General features: G+C 43.4%; 1 protein-coding gene across 1 annotated transcript in view; it reads left to right on the top strand.

Moving 5' to 3' along the window:
- Positions 1-6,638: 6,638 nt before the first annotated feature.
- The window catches only part of LOC109922659 (ATP-binding cassette sub-family C member 10-like), a 36,878-nt gene continuing 30,059 nt past the window's right edge, over positions 6,639-13,457 (top strand). Inside the window, exon 1 of the mRNA XM_048596739.1 lies at positions 6,639-6,727. The gene's annotated coding sequence lies outside the window, so the exon portion shown is untranslated. The remainder of the gene's footprint in view (positions 6,728-13,457) is intronic.

Raw genomic sequence — 13,457 nt, 5'->3', positions numbered from 1 at the left:
TGCTAAAGAGATTGACAAGAGGCTGCAGTATCATTCTGTCACAAATAATGAAACGTTTATTAAATAAGATTTAAAAAGTGAACAATCCTTCATCAGACAGAAAGAAGTTGGAGAGATTTCATGGCAGATCTCAGAAAAGGAGTCAGAATCACACTACAGTCATAGAAAAAGGTTCTAAACAAAACCTAATTATTCTAATCCCATTTTCCAGCATTTGGCCCATAGCCTTATGCCTTGGCAGCGCAAGTGCACATCAAAATACTTGTTAAGTGTTAGGAGTTTTTCTGCCTCTATCACCCTTACAGGCAAAGTTCCAGATTCCCATCATCCTCTGGGCATTTGTAAAAATATTTCTAAACCTCCTGCTTCTTATCTTAAATCAATGTCCCTGGTCATTGATCCCTCCATCAAGGGGAAATGTTTCTTCCTGTCTACTCTATTTATGCCCCTCACAATCATGTCCCCCCATAGTCTCCTCTGCTCTAAGGAAAACAACCCCAGTTGTTCAATCTTGCTTCAGAACTGAAACTCTTCAGTCCATCCTGATAAATCTCCTATAATGTGGATTCCAGAACTGCAAACAATACTTTGGTTTGGCCTAACCAATTTTTTTATACAGTTCTAGTATAACCTTCCTACTCGTCAAATCTTTGGTATGCATAATAAAGGTAAGTATCCTATTAGGTAGTAAGAACAGCCGATGCTGGAGACGGACATAACAGTGTGGAGCTGGAGGAGCACAGTAGACCAGGCAGCATCAGAGGAGCAGGAATGTTGATGTTTCAGGTCGGGACCCTTCTTCAGAAAACCAACTATCCTCTCCTATTAGCCTTTTTAACCACTTTATCCAAGTGCGTCACCTCACATTTCCATTTGGATTGAATTAATAGAATCCCCTACAGTGTGGAAACAGGTCCTTCGGTCCACACCGAACCGCAGAGCATCTCCCTGTAACCCACCTAATCTACACATCCCTGAAGACTATGGGCAGTTGAGCATTTTAGCAATTTAGGAGGCTATCCTCCTCATTAATTAGTACCCAACCAATTTTTGTATTTTTGTTTCGCCTTCTACATTATGCACTACTCCAGAGCTTCTGCTGTTTTGAGCCCTCAGTATGTGCTTAAACCCTCCCTTTTTCTCTTTATCCAATCTTGTATATGCTTTGATATTCAGGGTTCTCAGAGAATTTGATGTTTCCATCCTTTTGTCTATATGAGAACATGTTAGTCCTGTACTCTCCGAATTTCCTTCTTCAATGTATCCCACTGTTCTGAGACAGATTTATCTGAAAGTCCCTGTTCCCAGTCCATTCCTGCAGAATCATATCTGATCTTATTAAAATCTTCTTGACCCCAGTTGAGAACTTTGGTTTCAGGCTCAGCCTTGTTCTTTTATGCAGTCATAGAGTCATACAGCATGGAAACAGACCATTTGGTCCAACCAGTCCATGCTGAACATAATCCTAAACCAAACTAGTCCCTACTCCTGCTCCTGGCCCATATCCCTCCAAACCTTTCCTATTCGTGTACTTATCCAAATGTCTTTTAAACGTTGTAATTGTACCCACGTCCACCACTTCCTCAGGAAGATTTTTCCATTATAATCTTGAATCTAACCGAGTTAGGATCACTGTCTGCAAAATGCTCCCCCACTGATAAGTCAAAGATTTGCTTGGCTTCTCTACCTAGAATTAAATCCAGGGAGGCCCCTTCTCTTGTAGAGCCTTCTGCATACTGGCTTAAAAAGTTCTCCTGGATGTATTTTAAGAATTCTGCTGACTTTCACACTATGACAACCCTGGCTAATGCTGGGAAAGTTGAAATCCCCCACTATCATGACCCTATTACTTTTACACTTCCCTACACTTCGCCTACATATGTGCTGTTGTGTTTCTCTTGGACCTTTAATGGAACACTCCTATCAATGCAATTGCTCCTTTTTAAGTTTAAGTTCCACCCATAAAGCTTCATTTGAGGAGCTTTTCAAGTTGTCATCCCTCCTTATTGCTGTAATAGTTTCCCTCATCAAAATTGAAACACTCCCATTTTTTTAATCCTCCTTCCCTGTCTCACCTGAAGACATATATCCTGGAATATTGAGCTGCCAATCCTGTCCCCCTCTCAACCATGTCTCAGTGATACCAATGACATTGTATCTCCATGTGTTAATTTGTGCTGTCAACTCATCTACTTTGTTTGTCAGACTCTCTTCATTCAAATAATTGTGTTTCAACCTTGCCAAACTTCCGTGTGCCTTAACTGGCTTATAATGTCTCTGCCTTCCTGATTCCCATGCTTTCTATTCTAATTTTGACAGTTCGTCTTCCTTGGCTGAACATGTTCTTGCTGGATCCCACTCCCCTGTCAAATTAATTTGAACACTCCCTGACAGCATTAGCAAACCTCTCTGCCAGTCCCATTTCAGTTCGGGCGAACCTTCCTGCCTTGTACAGGTCTCACCACCCCAAAAGATTGGTCTCAATGTCCCAGAAACCTGGATAAGCCTTCCAGTTCTAAACTCACTCATAGAGTCATAGAGTGACACAGTGCCCTTTGGCCCAAATTGGTCCATGCTGACCATGATGCCCACTCAGCTAGTACCAATTGTCCTCATTTGGTCCATATCCCTCTAAACTCTTCCCATCAATGTACCTATCCAAACGTTTTCCATATGTTCCCATTGTACCTGCCTCAACCACTTTCTCTGGCAGCCCATTTCATATACGCACCACTCTCCATGTGAAGAAGTTGCCCCTCAGGTCCTCCTTAAATTTTCCCCCTTTCACCTTAAACCTATGCCCTCTAGTTTTCAATTCCCCATTCCTGGGAAAAAGACTATATGCATTCATCCCATCTATGCCCCTCATGATTTTAAACAGCTCAATAAGTACACCCCTCAACCTCCTACGTTCCAAGGAATAAAGTCCTATCTGGCCAACCTCTTCCCTATAACTCAGGCCTGCTAGTCCTGGTAACATCCTAGTAAACTTCTTTGCACACTTTCTGGTTTAACTATTTCTTTCCTATAACAGGGTGACCAAAACAGTACACAATACTCCCAAATGCAGCCTCACCAACAACTTATACAACTTTAACATAACGTCCCAACTCCTATACTCAGTGCCTTGACCAATGAAGGCCAGCATGCTAAATGTCTTCTTCACCACCCTATCTACCTGTGACACTGCATTCAACGACCAATGTTCTTGTACTTCTCGGTCACTCTGTTCCTCACCACTGCTCAGAACCTTACCATTTATTGTACAAGTCCTACTTTGGGTTGACTTTCCAAAGTGCAACCCCTCACACTTATCTGTATTGAATTGCATTTGCCAATCCTCAGCCCACTTACCTGTCTGATCAAGATCCCTCTGTAATTTTTGATAACCTTCTTCACTATCAATGATACCTCCTAATTTTATATCATCTGCAAACTTACTAATCATGCTTGTACATTCACATCCAGATCATTTATGTAAATAACAAATCACAAAGGTCCCAGCACCAGCCCCTGAGGCACACCACTAGTCACAGGTCTCCAGTCCGAGAAACCACCTTCAACCATCACCCTCTGCTTCCTACCATCGAGCCACTTTTGAATCCAGTCCGGAAATAATCCAGGGATTGCTGTCCTTTGAGTCCTGTTCTTTAATCTATTTCCTAGCTCCCTGAATTCTGCTTTCAGGATATCATCCCTTTTTCTACCAAGTCATTGGTACCAAGATGTACCACCACCTCTACCTTTTTAACCTCCCTCTTCAGAATGCCCTGAAGCCATTAAGTGACATTTCTGACCCTGGCACCAGGGAGGCAACATATCATCCTGTTGTCTCTTTTGCTGTTGCAGAAATGCCTGTCTGTTCCCTTTACAATTAATCCCGCACTGCTATGGTTCTGGTTTTTCCTCCTTTTGTGTAACAGACCCACCCATGGTGCCATGAGGTTAGCTCCCCTGCTTTGCCCTGCACAGTTGTCTCCTCCCCCCAACGGTATCTAAAATGATATATCTGTCAGAAAGGAGGATAGTTACAGGGGTCTCCTGCATGACCTGCCTTCCTCTACTCTGCTCAGCACACTTCTGATGAAGGGTCTAGGCCCGAAACGTCAGCCTTCCTGCTCCTATGATGCTGCTTGGCCTGCTGTGTTCATCCAGCTGTACACCTTGTTATCTCACACTTCCACTCAAGCTGTGCCTCATTCAGGTTGTACTGTCTCCCAACCACATGTATAAAGCACAGCAATATCTCAGCAATATCCTTACACACACCCAGACCTCAATGAAGAGTCATCACTAGAGTTTCTTGTTCCAGCTGGCACAGCTCTCATCTATTTCTTTCTGGTGAATTTCTGCACGTTCACTCAATGGTTATCTTCAGTTAGTATCCCTCCTTGATACAGATGAAACAAATTGCAAACTAAACTCACCCTTACTTTCACTGCACTCAGTGTCCAGTATCTCTCAGCCTACACCATTTACAGACTGACTTCTGCCCCTGTCTGTATGCCACTCAATTCCTGTTGCTGAGGAACAATGCTGTTTTCTTCCTCTTACTACCTTTCTTGCTGCATTGAACCGTTATCCGTTGTGCTTCCAGTAAAAGAAAACTTTGTAAACAAAACAGACTTCCAGACTTCTGAATACCACAGCCCCAAACTCTCAATGAACCTCAAAATATTAAATCTCAGCTCAGTTTACAGCAGAACAAGCAGAAAGAGAAGGGTGGTCAGGGATCTTGGTTAATATGGAATGGAATAAATACGATAGCAAAAGATGCTGGTTGGGGAGGGAAGGGAAAGGGGAAAGCAAGAGGATATGGCAGCGTTAGAGGGCAGATATTTGGATAATGATACCCAGGGTGGACAGAAAGGGACAGAGTGTACAAACATTGAAAAACAACAATAAATAGGGTCAAAAAGGGAAAGACATCATACAAAGACAAAATTAATGGCTCTTTGCTTTGGAACAAATGAGATGATTTAACCTCACAAATAAAAGTTAGTAGCTATTTTATTCCATCCATTACAGAGACAAGCTGATCAAAGTTTGAACTGAATATTCCAAGGTATGTGAATTTTGAAAATACAGGCAGGATGGGAAGGTGGGTAAGTTAGCATTGTTGGTGCAGTATTGAATAAGTTTGATAGCTAGAAATGATCTTGGATAGGCAGATGTAGAATCTATACAGGTGAAAATAAGAAGGGAAGGAAAGTTCTGGTCAAAGTAGACTATGAGCTCCCTAATAGTAGCTATCCAGGGCATAGAGAATAAACCAGAAAATAACGAGGGCATGTCACAAAGGCAGTACATTCACCATGGCTAACTTTCATCTTCTCGTAAATTGGGATAGTCAGGTTGGCAGAGGTAGCCACAAAGAAGAACCCATAGAGTGTATTTGAAATAGTTTCATAGAATAATATGTGGTAGTTCCAACCAGGGATCAGACTGTTTTGAATCTGATGGTGTGTAATGAGGCAGGTTTAATAAATACGGCAGACTGAAAAGTTCCCTAGGAAACAGTAACATGGTAGAATTTAGCATTTTGTTTGAGAGGGAGGAACTTGTGTTGGAAATAACTGGACTGGACAGGGGAAGGGGTTTTGCAGCAAAGACAGTTGTGTCACAATGGCAGGCATTTAAAAAAAATAGTTTGTGGCTCAAAGCAAATATGTATCCCAGTGAGGAAGAAGGATTCTGGGAAGGGGCTAAACCAATCATCATTTACCTGGGAAGTTAAGGATAGCATCAAATTGAAAGAAAATGTGCAATGTGTCAAAGATTAGTGGTAGGACAGAGGATTGCGAAAGTTTTAAAAATTAACAAAAGACTCCAAACAAATAATAAAGAGGGAGGTAATAGACTTTGAGGGTAAACTTAAAATTAACATCAAGACAGCCAGCAAGAGTTGTGTATATATATAAAAAGGAAGAGAGAAGCCCAAGTGAGCCCAGGTCCCTCAGAGAACAAGACTAGCGAAATAATAATGGGGAACCAGGAAATAGCAGAGGAGTTGAATGAATACTTTGCATCGGTCTTCACAGTAGCAGACTCTAATAGCATTCCAACATTATTAAACAATCAAGAAGCAAAAGGAGGAAAGGAGATAAACACAATAACTATCAGAGAAAAAGTGCTAAGGACATGACGGGGGCTACTAAAGTGCCCTCGACCTGAAGGGATGCATCCTGGGATATACAAAGGAGTTCTGTAGAGATAATGGATTCACTGGTAGTAATCTCCAAGAATCATTACATTCTGAAAAACTCCCAACGTCTTAGTCAATAAAGGGTAGAAGACAGAAAAAACAGGCCCATTTTAGGTCAGTTAGCTTTCACTGGGAAAATGTTTGTGTGTCTTCTAAACGAAGTAATGCAGGCTCCAGATTCAAGCGTTTATCTGTCAATATTGACATGATGCTTCTTGTTTTGTTGCCAGAGTGCCATTGATAGGACCTCCTAGGTTGCCTTCCTTTCAGGTTTTTCGAATTTATACTCTCGGAGTAGCTGTCCACTTAGTTGAGATTCTTTTGTTAAAGTTTCTCTTGATGGTGTGTTCAGGTTTGAGGAGGAGAATGCTCGTCGTCTGGAGCTCAACCAGCGCTGCCTTTACATTGGCAACACTGCTGTGCAGTGGCTTGACATCAGACTGCAGATGATTGGTGTTGCCGTGGTGACTTCCATTGCTATTATTGCTGTCATCGAGCATGGACTGAAAAGGGGGAATCCTGGTAAGTTAGAATGGTTTCATTCCTTCTCCGCTTTGACATATGCAGCACAATGAATCAGTGAACCAGCACAAGATCGCCACTGTCACTGTGACCGTCCCCGTACTGAATTCATCCTGATCTCGATGACTGCAGCTCTGTCAAAACTCAAGAAGTTGAGTTCTTTGAGGATGCAGTAGTCCATTGATCAGATCTTATCCATCAGTAGGGCACAGAGATTGGAATTATCCCATTGACATGATGTATTGCTGCAACTCGCCAAGGCTCCTTAACCACAACCAACTCCTGCTGCTGACAAGAGCAAAGCAGATAAGGGAATGGTGACACCACCATCTCCGACTTTTCATTCAGTCATCCTGAACTCAAAACTAGTGCGAGGTACCAACTCTGGAGCATGGTAGGAGTGACGTGACCACATCAAACAACGTGCACAATACACAGGGCAGTGGGAAACTTTATTGCACAATGGCAGCAACCCACCAGAGAAGTGTCAGCCCCATGCTGGAACATAGACATTCTGAAAGGAGCTGTTCCTCCAAACAGAGGTTGCTTCTCCCTTGTGTTCGCCGAAGATAGGCTCAACGGTATAGGAGGAGAAGGGAGGGGTTCCAGAGGGTAGAAAGGGAGAAGTGAAGGGTTCCTGAGAGGAGAGGGGGAAACATGAGTGACTTCAAAGGGAAGAGGCGGAGAAGTGACAGGTTCCAGAAGGGGCGGGGGGAGGGAAGCAATGACAGGTTCCAGAGGGTAGGGGGGTGGGGGGAGAAGTGAGAGGTTCCAGAGGGGAGAGGGGGAGAAGTGAGAGGAGCGACAGAGTAAATATGAGGGATATTTGATTAAAGTGGGAACTTAGAGCGTGGGGAAAGGTGATTTAAGTAATGTTCATTGTAAGAAGTTAGGCTTGCTGAGTGTGAAAGACATATTCCTTTATTTAAATCTGCTGTTAGGGACTGTGTCTAAAGTGTAAATTTTGTAAATTAATGTAAACATTGAGAAATGTAAATTTTTGACCACAACCTAGCATAAGAGAAATAAGTGTATAGTAAACAGTGCTGAAGTAAATTTAAGGAATTGCAGCAGTAGCAGCAATCCAGCCCGAAGTGCCAATCTTGGCCTCCTCCAGTGGTCCCAGCATTACAGCCAATTCGATTCACTCCACATGATATCAAAAAACTGTTAGAAACACTGGATACTGCAAAAGCTATGGGCCCAACAACAATCCCGAAAATAGTACTGAAGATTGGTGCTCAGAATTTCCTGCTCCCCTAGACAAGCTGTTCCAGTACTGTTACAACATTGGCATCTACCCAGTAATGTGGAAAATTGCCCACAGTTGTCCATAAAACTGTCCACAATTATCCATAAAAATCAGGACAGATCCAACCGGCCAATTACCGTCTCCTCTCGATCAGTCTCCTCTCGATCATCAGTAAAGTGATGGAAGGTGTCACTAACAGCGCTATCAAGCAGCACCTGCTCAGCAATAACCTGCTCAGTGACGCCCAGTTTGGATTCCTGCAGAGCCACTCAGCTCCTGACCTCATTACAGCCTTGGTTCAAACATGGACAAAAGGAGCTGAATTCCAGAGGTGAGGTGAGAGTGTCAGCCCATGACATCAAGGCTGCATTCGACTGAGTGTGGTATCAAAAGCCCTCACAAAATTGGAATCAGTGGGTATTAGGGGACAAACTCTCTACTGGTTGGAGTCATACCTGACACACAGGAAGATGGTTGTGGTTGTTAGAGGTCAGTCATCTCAGCTCCAGGACATCTCTGCAGAAGTTCCTCAAGGTAGCGTCCTAGGCCCAACCATTTTCAACTATTTCATCAATGACCTTCCCTCTATCATAAGGTCTGAAGTAGGGACGTTTACTGACGATTGCACTACGGCATCATTTGCAACCCCTCAGAAACTGAAGCAGTCCATGTTCAAGTGGACAATCTCACCACCACCCCTTGACATTCAATGGTGTTACCATCACCAAATACTCTGCCAATAACATCCTGAGGGTTACCATTAACCAGAAACACAAACCACATATACGCAGTGGCTGTAAGATAAGGTCAGGTGCTGGGAATACTGTGGCAAGTAACTTGCCTCCTGACTCCCCAAAGCCTGTCCACCACCTACAAGGCACAAGTCAGGAGTGTGATGGAATGCTGTCCACTTGCTAGGATGAGTCCAGTTCCAACAACACTGAAGAAGCTTGACACCATCCAGGACAAAGCAGCCCATTTGATTGGTGCCAAGACCACAAACATCTGCTCCCTTCGCCGCCAATGTTCAGGGGCAGCTGAAATTCACCAAGGATCCTTTGACAGCACCTTCCAAAGCCATGGCCACTTTGATCTAGAAACACAAGGGCAACAGATACATAGGAACACCACCCCCTGAAAGTTCCTTCCAAGCCACTAACTATCCTGACTTGGAAATATATTGCTGTTCCTTCACTATCGCTGGGTCAAAATCCTGGAATTCCCTCCCTTAAGGGCATTGTGGTTCTATCTGCAGCAGGTGGACTGCAGTGATTCAAGAAGGCAGCTTACCACCACCTTCTCAAGGGCAGTGAGGAACAGGCAATAAATGCTTGTCCAGCCAGCGGCACCCACATCCCACAGTGTAATAAGAAGAGAATGAGAGAGAGCGCCATGATGGTGAATTTTGATGGGTAATGTAGGGAGGAGGCCTGAATGGAACATGAGCATATCACTGGACTGGGCTGAGTTGGCTGAAAGGCCTGTTTCTGTGCCATATTACCCAATTTGGCTGGCTACAAATTTTAGTATTGTATTCATTGGCCTTTGACTGTTTAGACATCCATTGTTACACACTTGTTACCATTTGAGGAATACAGTAATCCAGTTGCTGCTTGAAGTTGCAGCCCTTTATGCTCGTATAACACTGGGATGGCCACCTTTGAGCAAGAAGCAGGCTGCTAATGACAAAGCAAAGTTGGAGACAACATTGCTGACATAGAGTCATAAAGATGTACAGCACGGAAACAGACCCTTTGGTCCAATTCGTCCATACTGACCAGATATCCTAAATAAATCTAGTTCCATTTGCCAGCATTTGGACGACATCCCTCTCAACCCTTCCTATTCATACACCCATCCAGATGCCATTTAAATGTTGTAATTGTACCAGCCTCCACCACTTGCTTGGATATGATTTTATTTATTTATTTATTGTCACTTGTACTGAAATACAGTCAAAAGCTTTGTTTATGAGCGGTACAGACAGATCATAGTAAGCAAAGGATGTCCAGATCGAGAAGACTTAGACAGAGGCATACTGGTTACATTGCATGGGGCATGCTCTCGGCGAGATCAACGTTAGCAAGATCAGCATAATTTTAGGCTAGACAGTCCATCCGTCAGTCTGATAACGGCCAGGAAGAAGCTGTTCCTGAACCTGTTAGTGCGTGTGTACAGGTTTCTGTATCTTCTGCCTGACAGCAAAGGTTGTAGGAGATCATCACTGGGGTGCGATGGATCTTTGTTGATATTGGCAACCTTTCTGTGGCAGCGAGCCGTGTAAATGGAGTCCATGGCTGGAAGGTTAGCTTCCGTGATGGTCTGGGCTGTGCACACCACCTTCTGTAGTTTCTTACGGTCCTGGGCAGAGCAACTGCCATTATGCACACGAATGGTATGCTTTCAGTGGTGCATCTGTAGAGGTTGGTGAAGGACCTTACGGACATGTCTGGCACAGAAGAATCATGGAATCCTACAGTACAGAGGAGGCCCTTTGACCCTCTGAATTTGTAGCGACAGAAAAAACTTCTCTAAGTCTGCACTAGAGTCGTAGAGTCACAGGGATATACAGCACGGAAACAGACCCTTCGGTCCAACCCGTCTGTGTCGACCAGATATCCTTAATAAGTATAGTCCCATTTACCAGCATTTGGTCCATATCCCTCTAAACCCTTCCTATCCAGATGCATTTGAAATGTTGTAATTGTACCAGCCTCCACCACTTCCTCTGGCAGCTCATTTCATACACTTAATTCCTTATGCATGAAAAAATTGCCCCTTAGGTCCCTTTTAAATCTTTTCCCTCTCATCTTAAACCTATGCCCTCTAGTTTTGGACTCCCCCACCCTGGGGAAAAGACCTTGGCTATTCATCCTATCCATGCCCCTCATGATTTTATAATCTGTGATTGTAGGGAAAATAGCCCCAGTCTATTCAGCCTCTCCCTGTAGCTCAAACCCTCCAGCCCCAGCAACATCCAATCTTTTCTGCACCTTCTCAAGTTTAACACCATCCTTCCCATACAAGAATGACTAGAATTGTACACAATATTCCAAAAAGTGGCTTCACCAACATCCTGTACGGCCTCAACATGACATCCCAACTCTTATACACACTGACCAACAAAGACAAGTGTGCCAAACACCACCGAGTCTCTCTTGGACTCCACCTTCAAGAAAGTGTGCACCTGCGCCCCTAGGTCTCTTTGTTCAGCAACACTCCCCAGGGCTCTACCATGAACTATATAAGTCCTGCCCTGGATTGCTTTACCAAAATGCAACACCTCATATTGATCTAAATTAAACTCCATCTGCCACTACCTCTTCAAGAAACTCAATCAAGTTAGTGACACATGAAAGTCCTTGCCATTCCAAATGCATGTAGATCCTGTCCCTCGGAATCCCCTCAAACAACATACCCATCACTGATGTAAGGCTCAGGGGTCTATAGTTCCTGGATTTTCCTTACAACCTTTCTTAAATAATGGCACCACAGGAGCCAATCTCTAGTATTCTGACACCTCACCACCGCTGTTGATGATACAACTATCTTCCCACAAAATCCTTGTGAATCTTTTGTGAACCCTTTCAAGTTTCACAATATCCTTCCTATAGCAGGAAGACCAGAATTGTACACAGTATTCCAAAAGCAGCCTAACCAATGTCCTGTGCAGCCACAACATGATCTCCCAACTCTTATAATCAATGCACTGACCAATAAAGAGAACCATACCAAATGCCTTCTTCACTATCCTACCTATCTGCAACTCCACTTTCAAGGAACAATGAACTTGAACTCCAAAGTCTCTTTGTTCAGCAACACTCCCCAGGACCTTACCATTAAGTGTATAAGTCTTGCCCTGATTTGCCTTTCCAAAATGCAGTACCTCACATTTATGTAAATTAAACACCATCTGCCACTCCTTGGCCCATTGTCCTTTCTGATCAAGAACCCACTGTTGTACTCTGAGGTAAACTTCTTCACTGTCCACCACACCTCCAATTTTGGTGTCATCTGCAAACTTACTAACCATACCTCCCATGTGCACATCCAAGTCATTTATATAAAATGATGAAAAGCAGCGGACCCAGCACCGATCCTTGTGGCACACTGCTGGTCACAGCATCCAGTCTGAAAAGGATTCCTCCACCACCACTCTCTGCCTTCTAACTTCAAGCCAATTCTGTATCCAATCCAGATCTGTCCTTCTTTGGTCCAAAATGGATGACTTCATAGTTAGCTGAGTTGAAAGTCATGTGCTATGTTTTTGACCACTGACTTTGTAATTTGATGCTCTTGACTGCACTATTGCCACTGAAGTCTCTGGCATGTGGCTTGAACCATTAGCCTTCTGACTTTGAAGGTAAATACAACTGTTTCACTCTTTGTGTTATGCTGTTTTGTGACACTGCTTGTGAAAGTTTGATTGAGTTTCATTGTGACCTCAAGTAAACAGCAGTGTTTTTCACATTCAGGTCTTGTGTGACCTCTGCCGTTTTTTCCTCTTCACTCAGGACTCGTGGGTCTTGCTATGTCCTATGCACTGTCAATCACAAATCTACTCTCTGGGGTAATATCTAGCTTCACACAAACTGAAACACAGATGGTCAGTGTGGAACGTTTGGATGAATATGTCACTGAGATTCCCATCGAACCACAGGAGGGGAATATTGAGGTAAGAAGTAATTTAGGTACAGTAGGGGAGATTTTGCATTTATGAGGTTGGGGGGAGAGAGAGAAGGGGTGAAAACAAAGGTATTGATTTGACATTGAAAAATGCAGGGAGAGACAAATGAAACTGAAATGACCACGACACGTGTGACAGGTGAAAATAGAGCAATAAATAAAAGTAAGCCAATGTGAAGGCCAATGTGGGTTAGACAAACCGAGAATGAAGTACACGCCACATGATAGCAAGGGAGTGGGAGAGTAAAACGAGTGAAGGGGAACAGAGGTTGGTTGAAGCTTTCATTTCCATAGGCTTGATGTTGTGTTCAGACTGTATTGCACTGTGTGGGTTAAAGTCAAAATCTATGATTCGCTCTGAGAGTCTGGAGTATAGACCTGGACCAATTAGATTCAACGTGCTGCGTTTTTTAAAAATTCATTTATGGGATGTGGGCATTGCTGGCTAGACCAACATTTGTTAGCCATCCTCAGTTGCCCAGGGAGCAGTTAAGAATCAGCCATGTAGGCCAGACCAGGAAAGGATGGCAGCTTCCTTCCCTTAAGAACATTAGTGAACCAAATGGGTTTTTCTGACAACCAACAATGGATTCATGGTCATCATTGGACTCTTAATTCCAAATATTTTTTATTGAATTCAAATTCCACTGTCTGTGGGATTTGAACCTGAGTCTCCAGAAAATTACCTGAGTCTCTAGACTAACAATTCAGTGATAATACCAATAGTCCATCACCTCCCTCCAGACAAGAGAGTTAATTAAATGAGTCATATAAATACTGTGACTACAAAGT

Source organism: Rhincodon typus, chromosome 5, assembly GCF_021869965.1.
Source record: "Rhincodon typus isolate 14 chromosome 5, sRhiTyp1.1, whole genome shotgun sequence".
In the NCBI taxonomy this organism is placed as follows: Eukaryota; Metazoa; Chordata; class Chondrichthyes; order Orectolobiformes; family Rhincodontidae; genus Rhincodon; species Rhincodon typus.
Note: the sequence above shows the minus strand (reverse complement) of the source record. Positions and strands in the feature narration are given on the sequence as shown.